The 17,303-nt window shown below is 47.4% G+C and overlaps 1 protein-coding gene across 8 annotated transcripts in view; it reads right to left on the minus strand.

The window, feature by feature from the left end:
• GKN2 (gastrokine 2) overlaps nucleotides 1–17,303 on the minus strand; it is a 36,132-nt gene that overhangs the window by 13,106 nt on the left and 5,723 nt on the right. The window lies entirely within an intron of this gene.

Raw genomic sequence — 17,303 nt, forward strand, 5'->3', positions numbered from 1 at the left:
CATTTGCCAAAACAATATAATTGAAAAGACCAATATTTTCTTTCCCTGTGACTATTTGCACTGTAGGAAGCCTTTCATTTAACCAGTGCCTCTCTCTAGCAACGCACTTCTCTTTCCCTGTATATTGTTTGCAACAAAAAGGGGTTTTTGTTTAACTTTAACAGGGCTACGTTGCAACCAAGGTGTTTTCAAAGAACACCTGCATCATTGCTACAACCAGCAAGAGGTTTTGGCTTGGCAAACCCTTTCCTACACCACCTCCAGGAGACGAGGTAGGATGGTGGTTGAAAGTGGGGCAAAAGATTGTCGGTGAAAAGCCCTTGTTCCTACACAAGCAGGAGAAAAGGCTCCAGGAACCGAAGAGAACTTTCTCAGCAGGGCCGAGTCGCTATAAAAGTTCCTTCAAAAGTTGCACTGCCCAGGAATAACCCCAGTTACTGTTCAGCCTGGCTTTGGACACTTCCAGGGATGAGGCAGCCGCAGCTTCTCTGGGCAACTTGTGCCAGGGCCTCCTCACCCTCATGGGGAATAATTTATTCCCAGTATCCCATCTAACCCTGCCCTCTGGCAGTGGGAAGCCTTTTCTCCTTGTCCTTTCACTCCACACCCTTATAAATGGTCTTGCCCAATCTTTCCTATCTGCTCCTTCAGGTACTGGCAGGCCATGATGAGGTCACCTGAAACTTCTCTCCTCCAGGATGAACAATCCCCATCACCTCAACCTTTCCTCACAGCACAGCTGCTCCATCCCTCTGACCATGCTGGTGCCTCCTCTGGGCTCTGTCCTGCTGCCCCAGGTCCTTCCTGGGCCCCAGGGCTGGGGGCAGCTCTGCAGATGGGTCTCACCTGAGCAGAGGGGCAGAATCCTCCTGGAGCTGCTGTCCATGCTGGGGCTCAGCCCAGCACGTGGAGGGTTCCTGGGCTGTTGGTGCATGTTGGTGGGTCATGTGCAGCCTGTTGGGTCCAGGAGGACCAGATCCAGGAGGACCAGGCCCCAGGTCCTTCTTGGCAGGTCTGGTCTCAACATGTGCATTGCCAGTTCTGAACTCCGGGTTTGGTTTTCCTAAATGCTGTTTTCTGGATTTGTTTCTTTGATTCTCAGGTACTCGGGCCTTACCAATTGCCACCCAGAGAGAATCGCTTCATCATCTCCAGGAACAGACTCCAAAGCTTGAGCCCGTATGGAAAACGCATCCAAGCCCTGTGCAGAGGAATTCCCTCCTACCTCGCCTACCCAGCTCCTGGTGAGTCTGCTACTGACAGCCCTGCGGCTCCAAAACTAGCACAGGATTAAAAAAAAGGATTCAAGCAAACATGAGCATGCCACTTAGTGAGATCTTGTGGTTTTCTATGGCTTTTTATACACCCATGTATAAAACCTAAGGAAACCCAGCAAGTCTGTCAGTCTCAGCTTTCTCAGGAAGCTTCTGGGCTCTAGCTTTTGACATAAATCTGGAATTTTGAGGCAACTCATTGGAAGCATTTCAGCTACATTTTTATCTTCATATTTTCTCAGTCCAAATCTAATTGGTTTTTTCTTCTTCTCTCAGGATCAAACTTTTTAAGAGGATCAAACTTCTCATCAGGATGAAACTTCTTGGAGTGAGATATTTCATGATTGAAATTTAAGATTAATGAACTGCCTGTTTATTACTGTGGTTATTCCTGACAAAGTTTGCAGAAGAAAATTCATAGAATTGTGTGCACATTAGTAAGATTTTTCGCCTTGATAATCTTCTCTTGATCATATTTTCAATCATTTATCTTTCTTCTGCTCTGTATGGAAGCTGTTGAGTCTCAGTAAAATTTATCATCAACCTACAATGGTCTGTGCTGTGTTTTCACAAACCCTTTGAAAAAGCAGAAGCAAGTCCAAAGACAAGTTGCTAAACTAACGTCCTTGCAAAATCCCAATTTTGGCATTTAAACCTCTTCCAGTGCAACTTCTTGGGGCGAGTTCACATGCTGCCTTGAGTTCAGTCAATTTATCAATACTAGAAGAAAATGGTGCTACACCTACCACATTACCCATATTTAAGACAACATGAGATCAGCATAACTGATTTTTATCTTGACTTCTAATTAACAGTAAAATGCAGTAATGTGACGCAATGTGAAATGTTTTGCTTCAAAAATAAATATTGTCAATTGCAAATAGAGAGATGCACTGTTGCTCTGACCAGCTCAAAAACTGAATTGCAGATAACAGAATTAAGAGGTGTATTAAATGAAGTCTGGGGTTGAGAACAGGTGTTAGGACAAAAGTAAAGCAAAAAGCCTGAGCCTACTTTCTTCATCGAAAACTTCAGCAACTCTGTCTGGAAAACACCACATCTTCCCCTGCCCTCCTCCCTCAGGGGCCCTTTCGTTGCTCTTTGAAAGGAGTTACTCCAAGAGACACTTTACCCACTCGGGAACACCCCAGGGTTACTCCAAGGAAAAGGGTGCAGCAGCCCGTTCTCTTCAGGAAAGGCCTTTTGGGGACTCTAAGGGTCAACTGACGTGAAAACCAAAGCAAAACTGCACCCAAGAATTTTTTAGCACCTCCAAAGAAAAGCAACCGTAGGGTTGCAGCACTTAAAGAATCGTTCCTGTCTGCCTTGCCTGGGGTTTCTGGACACACTCTCCTCTCCTCTCCTCTCCTCTCCTCTCCTCTCCTTTTTCAACCTGACACTGCATTTTCCTTGAGGTGCCACAGGCACAGGCGGATCACACACAGAATCACACACAGGATCACACACGGAATCACACATGGAATCACACACAGAATCACACATGGAATCACATAATCACTAGGTTGGAAGAGACCTTCAAGATCATCAAGTCCAACCCAGCCCCAACACCTCAGCTAGACCATGGCACCAAGTGCCACATCCAGTCTGGTTTTAAACACATCCAGAGATGAATCCACCACCTCCCCGGGCAGACCACTCCAGTGCTTTTCCACCCTATCTGTAAAAAACACTTTCCTAATATCCAAGCTATATTTTCCCTGTTCTCCAGGCAGGGAATAACAGGTCACAGCTGCTCCTGGAAAGGGACAATGCCTGCTGCAATACTGTCCCCAGGAGAATAAAACGCCAGCAGCAAGGTCCAACTGCTCGCAAAACTGCTTTAACTTCATGCACTTAAGAGGAAAAATCTGTCAACAACTGTAAATTAACAAAGCTGGAAAGGTGTAAATGTCTCAGGGCTCCTTTGACAAGCCCACAGAGGCACAGATCCCTCAGCCCTCAGCGCCGCATTTGAGTGGGTGCTATGGTGACCCGATAACATACAGTATATTTTGGAAGGTAAAAAGGCTTTCACATATTTTGCCTAATGCAAAGCTTTTCATGTTCTTGTTTAAGCCCTAGGATATCTCCGGTCTTAAGTTTGATGTGAATTTTCAAAAGTAAATAGTACATGTTAGAAAAATACTAGAAACATATTTAATTTTTCACTGCAAATGGATTCCTATTTGATAACTATCAGACTCCAGGAGGTCAAATGGTTCAGAAATACAATTCCCATGTTTATCAAGTAGTTACACCAGGAAATAATTTTCAGGGACAAGTGACAGGGAAACAAATGACAAAATAATTTTATGGCAACACTCAGCATTTTTACACTGATTTCTGAAAACGTATAAAAGGTGGAGGGCTCACACTGCTCATTCTACCTGCAGGAGCATCAGCTCTGCAGTCAGGATGCATCTACCTGTAAGTATGCATGCTTTTCTTCCTTAGGAACTGAAACTTTGACTCAGACCCATTCCTTTATCTCTCTGAAGGGCTCAGAGGAGCTGAGCAGGGAAGGCTTTCTTCACGGCTTGGCTGTACATTATTCAGAAAGCAGGAAGCCTCATCCATGCCCATTATTGCCAACGCTTTTGCACCACTGCAGCACTGCACCAGTGCATCAAGCCCTTCCTGCAATGCCAGAGCAGAAGAAATGGAAAAGCTTTCTCCTCTTTACTCTTGTAGAATGCCTGTGTGTGCCTGCACAGCTCTGAGAAACAACTTGAGGTTCAGCTCTTGAGAGAGCAAGTGTGAAATGTGTCTACTGTGAGCACCCTGGGGTACAGCGAGGGTGCCTCCCTTTGGGGGCACGGATGCAATCCCAGGCTGAAAGCAAAAAAGGGATCCAAGGAGGACCCTTGAACATCAGATTAGGAAAAGGGAAGGAGGAGTGTCATGACCAGATTTGTCAGCCAGAGTTGCAGTTTCATTTTGTATTTGATTTTCATTTCAGATTTGGACTGCAGTCCTTCTAGGACTCGTCCTGACCCCAGCCCTTGCTGATTATGTGAGTATAAATGAACAATTTCCACATGCATGGCTACTCTGTCTCTATTCCCTGCTTCATGAAATCTCCTTGATTCTTTCTCCAACACTTTGAAGTAAAAGAATTGAAGTCTTCTCAAACAGATGAATCTCTAAAGGAACCAAATCACAGGTGTCAGATGCAGCAATGATTCATGGAATCCTTGAAAAGAATTCTTATGGGTACTGCCCAATACCAATGCCTTGATCTGGGTCTATTTGAAAATACTGATGCCACTTCTGGCTCTTAGGGGGGGGACAGAACTTCTTCTATTGTAGCAAGGGTTTTTTAAAAGCAGTGGAGACAACACTGACTAATGTTACCATCTAAAAGTGCTGCATTTGGTTTTCCAGTCTCAGAAGACAAATGGAGACCAGCAAATCATCTTTGGAGGAGACTCTCAAATCACTATCACCGGTATCTCACAAGGTGTGAAGATCAATAGTCAAACAAGGGTGGCAATCATCGAGCAAAAAACCCAAAATTTATCATGGAAAACCATCTGGAACTACAACAGGGTGAGTGGATGGGAGTGGGATTGTTAAAAAGGTGACCCAGGGATGGGGCTTGTTTCCGTATTCTGATCATCTGAGTAAACAACGTGGGGTAGAAACTCATTGTATTTGTTACTGCTTCCATCCTGACTTTGAACCAACCTCAACAGTTGGAGAACCTGAATTGTGAATGCTAAATACTTTTATTTTACAGGGTGTGATTGCAACCAAGGTCACGCAACAGAACACCTGCTACATTTCCATCATGAACAGAACTGATATACCCAGTTTTAATAATCTGGCCCGCCTGGCGGCAGAGAGCAGGGTAAGAAACCATGTTCCTGACCCTGGAATTTATTAGCTCATTTCTTCTTCTGCTTCTATCTGGAGAGGATCGGGTTGTGTCTAGTGGCAGGATTTCCCTTCACTCAACAGTAGTGTAGATTGGAAATTTGTTGCAGAAATGTTTTGCCAAAAGAAAGGAGCTGCATTATTCCCTCACCCAGCTCCACTTTCTCAGAGTATGTTGAGCTCAGCAGATTCCTGGGCAAACCATGTACTTTTACTGCTGCCTTCAAGGTTTGCTAGTGGTCCCACAGACCACAAGGGATTAAAAGTTTCCCCTAAAGGCAGTTGGGACTCAAAAAAACAGCTCCAAGCCCCTTCCCAGCTCTAGGAATATCTCAAGCAGGAGCCAGCTCCTGACACTGAGCTTGATGAATGCTGGTTTTTGATGTTTAGAACATGATTGGTGTTCTTGGAAGACCTACCAAGGAGATCACCTTTGTCACCAATGGACTGGTCAACAACCTCAACTCCTACGGAATAGAAATCTCAGCTATGTGCAGTGGACTCACCACCTACATGGCTTACGAGGTTCATGGTGAGTGAATTAACGGAATTCTCAGTGTTCCTGACCTGGCCTTTTTGTCTCCTGGGGCATGTCTGAGGCAAAATTGCTGCTCTTCCACCTCCAAACCCACACAAATCAAGGGCTGCAGCAGTTGCACAAAGGGTTCGGCACCTTGGCAGATTGAGACAGGGTGGGGTGACAGCCCCCAGAAATCACCCAAACCAAACCCTGACAGTGCCTTTCTGGGAAGCTTAATGAGTGTTTTGGCCCACACCTGAGCTGCCCTGTAACACCCAGTCAAGCAGAAGTGTTGTTCCAGGAACCACTGTCCTTTAGGTCAGAGCTTGCTGAGTTGATCCAGGCAGCCTCCAAAGCCTTGTGCTTCACAACACTAAATCTAGTGGTTTCCTCCCCTGTAAGTTTTTCCCTGAGACAATGATCCCGTTCCCCAGGGTTTAATGACCTACACATGGTAGGATTCTTCCAGAACATCACAGCCCATGTGACTGGGCCCATGAACTGGCAGCTGCCTTCCCATGCTATACTCAGCCATTGGGACTGTCAGGACAAAGTGCGACAGAGCCTCGATCTCTGCACAGGAAATCCCCAAGGGTGTTCAAGAGCAGGTCTTTGTGAGCATTCCAGGCTGAGCCACAGAGCCAGTGCTTTTAGGGGAATCCAAGAGAATCTGTCAATTGTGCAGCTCAAATATTCCCAGAGCAGCAATTCTTCATACCTGGTGTGCTCTGAGCAACACCACCAGCTTTCTGGAGAAAGGCAGCCAAGATCATTAGAATTAGCTCATGGGATTTTGTTTCTTCCTTTCCTGAATTCCAAGGACTCCAAGTGAATCTGGGATCCTGCATTACCCTCAATGTCTTGAGAGCTGTGGATCTGAGGTACTGCAATAGCAATGGCAATTGGAATGGCAATTGGAATGGCAATGGTGATTGGAACAACAATTGGAATGGCAATGGCAATTGGAATGGCAATTGGAATGGCAGTGGCAACTGGAATGGCATTTGGAATATCACTGGCAATTGGAATGGCAATGGTCAGGTGAGAAAACCTTAGCCCTTAGTTGTCATTAAGAAAATGGGGAGGCCTCCAAGCTGCTGCCCAAAGCCAACCCTGATGTCCTTCTTGCCTGGAATCTTCTCTTTTTGAGAGGATCCTGCTTGAGGGTGCACATGCTGAAAGAGAGGAATGAGTGAGCAATGAAACGTCTTCTTTCTTTTGGCTTTTCAGTCTCAGCAGATTCCAGGCATCATCTTCAACAACACGCAAGGCGGCATCTTCAACAACACACAAGTCATCATTGGTGGCCAGTCCCAGATTGTGACCATCAACAGGCAATGGCATGTGGCCATCATTGAGCAGAAGAGCTTCAGCGGGTCCTGGAAAACCATCTGGAACTACAACACGGTGAGTGCCAGGGACAGGGCTTGTTTAATACATCCAAGGAGATTGGCCACTGGTACAGCTGGCCCAGGGATGGTGATTGTTTCTTTATTGTGAATGTTTGGAGTACGCGATGCAGGGTTGAAACTCAGAATTTGTTATGGTTTCCATCCCAACTTTACCGAGTGTAAACTGCAGAAAGAAACTGAATTTTGAATGCTAAATTACTTTAATTTACAGGGTATCATTGCAACCAAAGTCACGCAACAGAACACCTGCTACATTTCCACCATGAACAGAAATGAGATGCCCCGCTTTGATAACCTGGCCCACCTGGCAGAAGAGAGCAGGGTAAGGCTCCAAGGAGCTGCAGTTTTTGGGCCCTGGAGATCATCGGTCCATTTCTTCATGTGCTTCCTCTTTCTGGGCAGGATCAGGTCGTGTCTTGTGGCAGAGTTTCCAATTTCTTAATAGTAATGCTGAGTAGGAATTTATTGTAGGAATACTTTTCCAAAAGAAAGAGGCTGCATTATTCCCTCAACCAGCTCCACTCTCACTGAGGATATTGAGCTCTGCAGCTTGCTGGGCAAAGCCTTGCTCTGAGGAGCCATTCAAGGGTCTTAATCCTATTGCCATGCCAAGATCTGAAAGTCCTTCACAGATTTTTCATGACCAATTTGCATTGGTCAGCTCAGAACTTAGCCTTTTAGTGGCTCTTGGCCAGACTCCCTTTTCAACTGGGGCATGAGAGATCATTTCTCCGTTCCTCAGCTTTTCTCCCACATTCATGGGATGAGCCACAACAGGAGATTTCTGGCCCTAGCTGAGAGAACAGAGGGAACCAAGGGTCTCAGAGGAAAGGGCTGGAAAGCAGGCAGCCAGGCCACAAAGCAGGCCAAGAGGAAAGCAGAGTGGCAATTCATTTGAAATGAATTGAAATTTGAAATGAATGCTCACAGTGGGCTTTCAGAAAGACGTGTCCCACTCAAGCAACCAGGGTCTCAGTGAGGGGCCCTAAGCACCATCTGCCAATAGTCTGAGAACAAATGTATCTGCCCAGGCTTGCTGCTGTCCTCTGTGGTTCCAGATTAGAATGGGCTGCGGGTGGAGACTTCTCCTGCCAGCTTTCCATTTGACAGCCTGGGTGCCCCGAGGGGCAAGGGCAATGACTGAGGAAATGTCTTGAAAGGTGCTCTGGCTCCACGGAGCGGCTGAACTCCTCTTCACACCAGCTCTTTCCTTGTGCTGCCACTTCCCCTCAGGCTCCAGGCACCTTGACTGCCTTGGAAACATCTGCCCTTGAAGCTACCTTCGAGGCTTCCCTGTGGTCCCACAGGCCCCCCCAGGAATTAAAAGGTCTCCCTAAAAGAAAATTTAGACCCAAACACCCAGCCATGAGGCATCATTCCACAGCTAGGAATAGACCAAGCAGGAACTAGCTCCCAGAAATGAGCTTGCTGAATGTCGGTTTTTCGTGTTTAGAACCTGATCGGTAGTTTTGGAAGACATACCAAGAGGATCACCTTTGTCACCAATGGACTGGTCAACAACCTCTACTCCTATGGAGCAGACATTACGGCTATGTGCAGCGGACTCACCACCTACCTGGCTACTGAAGTTCACAGTGAGTGCAAGCATGGGAGTTCTAAGTGTTAATGACCTGACCTTGATTTCCCTTGGGATGTGCCTCAGGCACAGATGCTGTTCTTCCACCTCAAAACACAAAGAAACCCTCCTGCAGAACATCAGCAAATGCCTTAAGAATTAGGTAATGGGGTTTTGTCTTTTCTTTTTCAGCTTTCCAAGGCCCCCAGGTGACTCTGGGATCATGCATAACCATCGATGTCCTGAAAGTTGTAGAGCTGAAGTACTGCAACAGCAATAGCAATTGGAATGGCAATGGCAACTGGAATGGCATTTGGAACGGCAACGGCAATGACAACTGGAACAACAATTGGAATGGCAATGGCAATGGTAATTGGAATGGCATTTGGAATGGCATTGGCAATGGCAGCTGGAACAACAATTGGAATGGCAGCTGGAACAACAACTGGAATGGCAATTGGAATGGCCAGAACAACTGGAATGGCAATTGGAATGGCAACTGGAATGGAAACTGGAATGGCAATTTCCCGGTGAGTAAACCTTAGCCCTTAGATTTCTTGAATCAAAATGAGGAGAACCCAAGTGGCTGCCCAAAGCCAATTCTGATGCCCTTCTTGCCTGGCATCTCCTCTTCTGAGAGCTTCCTGCTTGAGGGTTCAGATGCAGAAAGAGAGCAGTGAGTGAGCAGTGGTTTCCATCAAAGCCCTAGAGCGTGGGTTTACTCTGGCAAGTGATCCAGCATGCATCAACCTCTAAGGGTACCAGATGCAGCAAGGATTAACTGAATCCATGAAAAGAATTCTTACAGCCTCTGCCCACTGTCACAGCCCTTATTCTGGGTCCTTTGGAAAACACTGAGTGCAGGGCAGGCACTCCCCAGAGGGCAGCACTTCTTCCATTATGGCACGATTATTTGGGAAGATTTGGGGAAATCACTGTCTCCCTTTAAAGGGGAAACATCTTCTTTCCCTTGGCTTTTCAGTCTCAGCAGATTCCAAGCGGCATCTTCAACCACACTCAAGTCATCATTGGTGGCCAGTCCCAAATTGTGACCATCAACAGGCAATGGCGTGTGGCCGTCATTGAGCAGAGGAGCTTCAGCGGGTCCTGGAAAACCATCTGGAACTACAACACGGTGAGCGGCAGGACAGGAGTTCCTTCAAAAAGTATGCATGGTATCTGGCTGCTTGCACAGCTGATGCAGGGATAACCATTGTTTCTTTATTCTGAACGTTTGGAGCCTGCAATGTGGGGCAGTGAAACACAACATTCGTTATGGTTTTGATCCCACCTTTATGCCACCATTAATACTTGGAAGAAACTGAATTGTGAGTGCGGAATACTTTTCTTTTACAGGGTGTCATTGCAACCAAAGTCACTCAACAGAACACCTGCTACATTTCCATCATGAACAGAAGTGAGATGCCCCGCTTTGATAACCTGGCCCACCTGGCACAAGAGAGCAGGGTAAGATTCCAAAGGTCTAGCAGATTCCTGGGCATCATCGGTCCATTTCTCCATGTGCTTCTTCTTTCTGGGCAGGATCAGGTTGAGTCTTGTGGAAGACATTCCTTTCACTTAACAGAAATGTAGATGAGTATTTGTTTTAGGAATGCTCTTCCAAAATGAGAAAGGGGTGGTATCATTCCATATTCACGTTCCAGGATGATGTTGAGTGATGCAGCTCACTGGGCAAACCTCTTCTTTGTGGAGCCCTCCAGTTCTTTCTTTGTGCTGCTATTTCCCCTCAAGTTCCATTCACCGTGACTCCCTTAGAATGAGCTCTGCCTTTGGAGGTCCCTTCAAGGCTTGCTAGTGATCCCACAGGCCCCCCAGGAAATTAAAATCCCTCCTGAAAATCAGGTGGGATTCAATCTGCAAGCCTTCAATCATCATTGCAGAGGAAAAGGCCTAGCAGGAACCACCTCTGTGCACTGAGCTTGCTGAATGCTGATTTTTCATGTTTAGAACCTGATCGGTGCTTTTGGAAGACACACCAAGAGGATCACCTTTGTCACCAATGGACTGGTCAACAACCTCAACTCCTACGGAATAGACATCACGGCGATGTGCAGCGGGCTCACCACCTACCTGGCTTACGAAGTTAACAGTGAGTGCAAGCATGAGAATTCTGAGTGTTACTCATCTGGCATGTTTTCACCTTGGGTCATGTCTGAGGCACAACTGCTGCTCTTCCACCTCCAAACCCACAGAAACCAAGGGCTGCAGCAGTTGCACAAAGGGATCGGCCCATCGGCAAATGGAGACAGGAACAGGGTGGGATGACAGCCCCCAGAAATGACCCAATCCAAAGCCATAGAGTACCTCTCCAGCAAGCTTAATGTGGCTTAAATTTGGGCCCAGAATGTTTATACTCACCCTGCACTGTCCTGATATAGCCAGTCAAGAAGTGTTGTGCCAGGAACCACTGTCCTTCAGGTCAGAGCTTGCTAATGAGTTGACTCAGGCAGCCACCAAAGCCTGTGCTTCACAACACTGAGCCAAGTTCCTCTGATCCCTGGAGGTTCTCCCCTCACACAATGATCCCATCTCCCAGGGCTAAAATGACCTACACATGGTAGGATTCTTCCAGAACATCACAGCCCATGTGACTGGGCCCATGAACTGGCAGCTGCCTTCCCATGCTATACTCAGCCACTGGGACTCAAAACAAAGTGCAATAGAGCCTCAATTTCTGCACAGGACATCCCCATGGGTGTTCAGGAGCAGGTCTTTGTGAGCATTCCAGGCTGAGCCATAGAGCCAGTGCTCATTGGGGACTCCAAGAGAATCTGTCCCTTGCATGGCTCGAACATTCCCAGAGCAGCAATTCTGCTGAACCTGGTTGGCTCTTAGCGACACCACCACCATCCTGTAGAAGGTCATGCAAGATCTCAGGCATCAGCTCATGGAGTTTTCTCTTTTCTTTTCCAGCTTTCCAAGGACCCCAGTTGAATCTGGGATCATGCATTACCCTCGATGTCCTGAGAGTTGTGGACCTGAAGTACTGCATTGGCAATGGCAGTGTCAATTTCCCGGTGAGAAAACCTTAGCGCTTTGCTTTCTTGAACCAAATGGGGGGGGGATCCCGCAGTGCTGCCCAATGCCAACCCAGATGCCCTTCTTGCCTGGCATCTCCTCATTGACAGCTTCCTGCTGGAAGGTTCAAATGCCTTGAAAGGGCAATGGGAGAGCAGTGGTTTCCATCCAAGCCCTAGAGCATGGGTTTTCTCTGGCCAGTGCTCCAGCATGCATCAGCCTCGAAAGACACCAGCTGGCAGCTGTCAGATGCAGCAAGGATTCACTGAATCCATGAAAAGAATTCTTACAGCCTCTGCCCACTGTCACAGCCCTTATTCTGGGTGCTTTGGAAAAGACTGAGTGCAGGGCAGGCAGTCTCCAGAGGGCAGCACATCTTCCAGTCTGGCAGGGATTTTTCAGAAAACTTTCGGACATCACAGGTCTTCAAACATCTTTCTCTTGGCTTTTCAGACTCAGCAGATTCCCAGCGGCATCTTCAACCACACTCAAGTCATCATTGGTGGCCAGTCCCAAATTGTGACCATCAACAGGCAATGGCGTGTGGCCGTCATTGAGCAAAGGAACATCAGTGGGTCCTGGAAAACCATCTGGAACTACAACACGGTGAGTGGCAGGGACAGGGCCTCCTTCAAAAAGCATCCATGGAATCTGGCTGTTCCTACAGCTGACCCAGGGATGGCAATTGTTCCTATATTTTGTACATTTGGAGTCCACAGTTTGGGGCATTTACACTCAGCAGTGGTTATGGTTTCCATGCTAACTTTATCCCAACATTAACAGTGGGAAAAAACAAAATTGTGAGTGCGGAATAATTTCATTTCCCAGGGCGTTATTGCAACCAAAGTCACACAACAGAACGCCTGCTACATTTCCATCATGAACAGAAGCGAGATGCCCCGCTTTGATAACCTGGCCCACCTGGCACAAGAGAGCAGGGTAAGATTCAGGAGGAGCAGCAGACTCCTGGTCCTGGGGATCATCGGTCCATTTCTTCATATGCTTCTTCCTTCTGGAAAAGTTCAAGTAGTCACTAGCAGCTGACTTTCTCTTCTCTTAACAGAAATGTAGATGAGTATTTTGTTTTAGGAATGCTTTAGAACAAGCTCGGCCTTTGAAGCTAACTTCAAGGCTTCCCGGTGGTCCCACAGGCCCCACCGGGGATTAGAAGGTGTCCCTAACGGCAGTTGGGAATCAAACACAAGTCCAGAGTCCTCCCAGAGCTAGGAATAGCCCTAGCAGGAACCAGCTCACAGGAATGAACTTTCTGACTGCTGGTTTTTGGTGTTTAGAAACTGCTTGGCATTTTTGGAAGACATACCAAGAGGATCACCTTTGTCACCAATGGACTGGTCAACAACCTCTACTCCTATGGAACAGAGATCACGGCTATGTGCAGCGGACTCACCACCTACATGGCTACCGAAGTTCACAGTGAATGTAAGCATGGGAACACTAAGTGTTACTGACCTGGCCTGTTTTCACCTTGGGGCATGTCTGAGGCACAATTGCTGCTCTTCCACCTCAAAACATAAAGAAGCCCTCCTGCAGAACATCAACCAAGGCCTTAGGCATCACCTCATGGGGTTTTTCTTTTCTTTTCCAGCTTTCCAAGGCCCCCAGGTGAATCTGGGATCATGCATTACCCTCGATGTCCTGAGAGTTGTAGAGCTGACATACTGCAATAGCAATGGCAATTGGAACGGTAATGGTAACTGGAATGGCCAATGGAACGGCAACGGCAATGGCAACTGGAATGGCATTTGGAATGGCATTGGCAATGGCAACTGGAACAACAATTGGAACAACAATTGGAACAACAATTGGAATGGCATTGGCAATGGCAACTGGAACAACAACTGGAATGGCATCGGCAACAACAACTGGAACAACCACTGGAACAACAACTGGAATGGCAATGGCCAATGGAATGGCAACTGGAACAACAACTGGAATGGCAATAACAACTGGAATGGCAACTGGAATGGCAATAACAACTGGAATGGCAACTGGAACAACAATTGGAATGGCAATAACAACTGGAATGGCAACTGGAATGGCAATGGCAACTGGAATAGCAATTGGAATGGAAATTTCCCGGTGAGTAAACCTTAGCCATTAGCTTTCTTGAACCAAAAGGGGGGAACCCGACTGGCTGCCCAAAAGCCAACACTGATGCCATTCTTGCCTGGCATCTCTGCTTTTGTGCGGGTGCAGATGCTGGAAGAGAGCAATGAGTTAGCAGAGGTTTCCATCTAAGCCCTTGAAGGTGGATTTACTCTGGCCATTGCCCTAGCACGAGTCAACCTCTAAAGGCACCAGGTGGCAGCTGTCAGATGCAGCAAGGATTCACTGAATTCAGGAAAAGAATTCTTACAGCCTCTGCCCACTGCCACAACCACCATGCAGGGTCCTTTGGAAAAGACTGAGGGCACTTCCCAGGGTCTAGTACTTCTTCCATTGTATCAGGAATTTTTCAGAAAATTTGGGGAAATCACTGTCTCCCGTTCAAGGTTAATATCTTCATTCCCTTGGCTTTTCAGTCTCAGCAGATTCCCAGTGGCATCTTCAACAACACACAAGTCATCATTGGTGGCCAGTCTCAAATTGTGACCATCAACAGGCAATGGCGTGTGGCCGTCATTGAGCAAAGGAGCTTCAGCGGGTCCTGGAAAACCATCTGGAACTACAACACGGTGAGTGGCAGGACAGGGGCTCCTTCAAAATATACATGGTATCTGGCTGCTCTTACAGCTGACCCTGGGATGGTGATTGTTCCTTTATACTGAACGTTTGAAGTCTGCAATGTGGGGCAGTGAAACACAACATTAGTTATCGTTTCCATCCCACCTTTATGCCACCATTAATACTTGGAAGAAACTGAATTGTGAGCGCGGAATACTTTTCTTTTACAGGGTGTCATTGCAACCAAAGTCACTCAACAGAACACCTGCTACATTTCCATCATGAACAGAAGTGAGATGCCCCGCTTTGATAACCTGGCCCACCTGGCAGAAGAGAGCAGGGTAAGATTCCAAAGGTCTAGCAGGTTCCTGGGCATCATCGGTCCATTTCTTCATGTGCTTCTTCTTTCTGGGCAGGATCAGGTTGAGTCTTGTGGTAGTGTTTCCTTTCTCTCAACAGTCATGCTGATTAGAAATTTGTTGTAGGAATGCTTTTCCAAAAGAAAGGGGTGGCATTATTCCGTCCACCACTTTCCAGGACGATGTTGAGCTGCGCAGCTCACTGGGCAAACTGGTTCTCTGTGGAGCCCTCCAGTGCTTTCTTTGTGCTGCCATTACCCCTCAAGTTCCATTCGCCTTGACTCCCTTAGAATGAGCTCTGCCTTTGGAGGTCCCTTCAAGGCTTGCTAGTGATCCCACAGGCCCCCCTGGGAATTAAAATCCCTCCTGAAAATCAGGTGGGATTCAATCTGCAAGCCTTCAATCATCATTGCAGAAAAAAAGGCCTAGCAGGAACCACCTCTGTGCACTGAGCTTGCTGAATGCTGATTTTTCATGTTTAGAACCTGATTGGTGCTTTTGGAAGACCTACCAAGAGGATCACCTTTGTCACCAATGGACTGGTCAACAACCTCAACTCCTATGGAATAGACATCACGGCGATGTGCAGCGGGCTCACCACCTACCTGGCTTACGAAGTTAACAGTGAGTGCAAGCATCGGAATTCTCAGTGTTACTGACCTGGCAGGTTTTCATCTTGGGTCATGTCTGAGGCACAATTGCTGCTCTTCCACCTCCAAACCCACAGAAACCAAGGGCTGCCGCAGTTGCACAAAGGGTTCAGCACCTCGGCAGATGGAGACAGGAACAGGGTGGGATGACAGCCCCCAGAAATGACCCAATCCAAAGCCATAGAGTACCTCTCCAGCAAGCTTAATGTGGCTTAAATTTGGGCCCAGAATATTTATACTCACCCTGCACTGTCCTGATATAGCCAGTCAAGAAGAAGTGTTGTGCCAGGAACCACTGTCCTTCAGGTCAGAGCTTGCTAATGAGTTGACTCAGGCAGCCACCAAAGCCTGTGCTTCACAACACTAAGCCAAGTTCCCCTGATCCCTGGAGGTTTTTCCCTTTACACAATGATCCCATGTCCCAGGGCTAAAATGACCCACAAATGGTAGGATTCTTCCAGACCGTCACAGCCCATGTGACTGGGCCCATGAACTGGCAGCTGCCTTCCCATGCTATACTCAGCCATTGGGACTCGAGACAAAGTGCAATAGAGCCTCAATTTCTGCACAGGACATCCCCATGGGTGTTCAGGAGCAGGTCTTTGAGAGCATTCCAGGCTGAGCCACAGAGCCAGTGCTCACTGGGGACTCCAAGACAATCTGTCCCTTGCACAGCTCAAACATTCCCAGAGCAGCAATTCTGCTGAACCTGGTTGGCTCTTAGCGACACCACCACTTTTCTGTAGAACATCAGCTAAGGTCTTAGGCATCAGCTCATGGGGTTTTGTCTTATCTTTTCCAGCTTTCCAAGGACCCCAGTTGAATCTGGGATCATGCATTACCCTCGATGTCCTGAGAGTTGTGGACCTGAAGTACTGCATTGGCAATGGCAGTGTCAATTTCCCGGTGAGAAAACCTTAGCGCTTTGCTTTCTTGAACCAAATGGGGGGGAATCCCGCAGTGCTGATAAATGCCAACCCACATGCCCTTCTTGCCTGGCATCTCCTCATTGACAGCTTCCTGCTGGAAGGTTCAGATGCCTTTAAAGGACAGTGGGAGAGCAGTGGTTTCCATCCAAGCCCTAGAGCATGGGTTTTCTCTGGCCAGTGCTCCAGCATGCATCAGCCTCTAAAGACACCAGCTGGCAGCTGTCAGATGCAGCAAGGATTCACTGAATCCATGAAAAGAATTCTTACAGCCTCTGCCCACTGTCACAGCCCTTATTCTGGGTGCTTTGGAAAAGACTGAGTGCAGGGCAGGCAGTCTCCAGAGGGCAGCACATCTTCCAGTCTGGCAGGGATTTTTCAGAAAACTTTCGGACATCACAGGTCTTCAAACATCTTTCTCTTGGCTTTTCAGACTCAGCAGATTCCCAGCGGCATCTTCAACCACACTCAAGTCATCATTGGTGGCCAGTCCCAAATTGTGACCATCAACAGGCAATGGCGTGTGGCTGTCATTGAGCAAAGGAACATCAGTGGGTCCTGGAAAACCATCTGGAACTACAACACGGTGAGTGGCAGGGACAGGGCCTCCTTCAAAAAGCATCCATGGAGTCTGGCTGTTCCTACAGCTGGCCAGGGGATGGCAATTCTTCCTATATTCTGTACGTTTGGAGTCCACAGTTTGGGGCATTTACACTCAGCAGTGGTTATGGTTTCCATCCTAACTTTATCCCAACATTAACAGTGGGAAAAAACAAAATTGTGAGTGCGGAATAATTTCATTTCCCAGGGCGTCATTGCAACCAAAGTCACGCAACAGAACGCCTGCTACATTTCCATCATGAACAGAAGTGAGATGCCCCGCTTTGATAACCTGGCCCGCCTGGCAGAAGAGAGCAGGGTAAGATTCAGGAGGAGTAGCAGGCTCCTGGTCCTGGGGATCATTGGTCCATTTCTTCATATGCTTC

This window comes from Passer domesticus, chromosome 28 (genome assembly GCF_036417665.1).
Source record: "Passer domesticus isolate bPasDom1 chromosome 28, bPasDom1.hap1, whole genome shotgun sequence".
NCBI lineage: Eukaryota > Metazoa > Chordata > Aves > Passeriformes > Passeridae > Passer > Passer domesticus.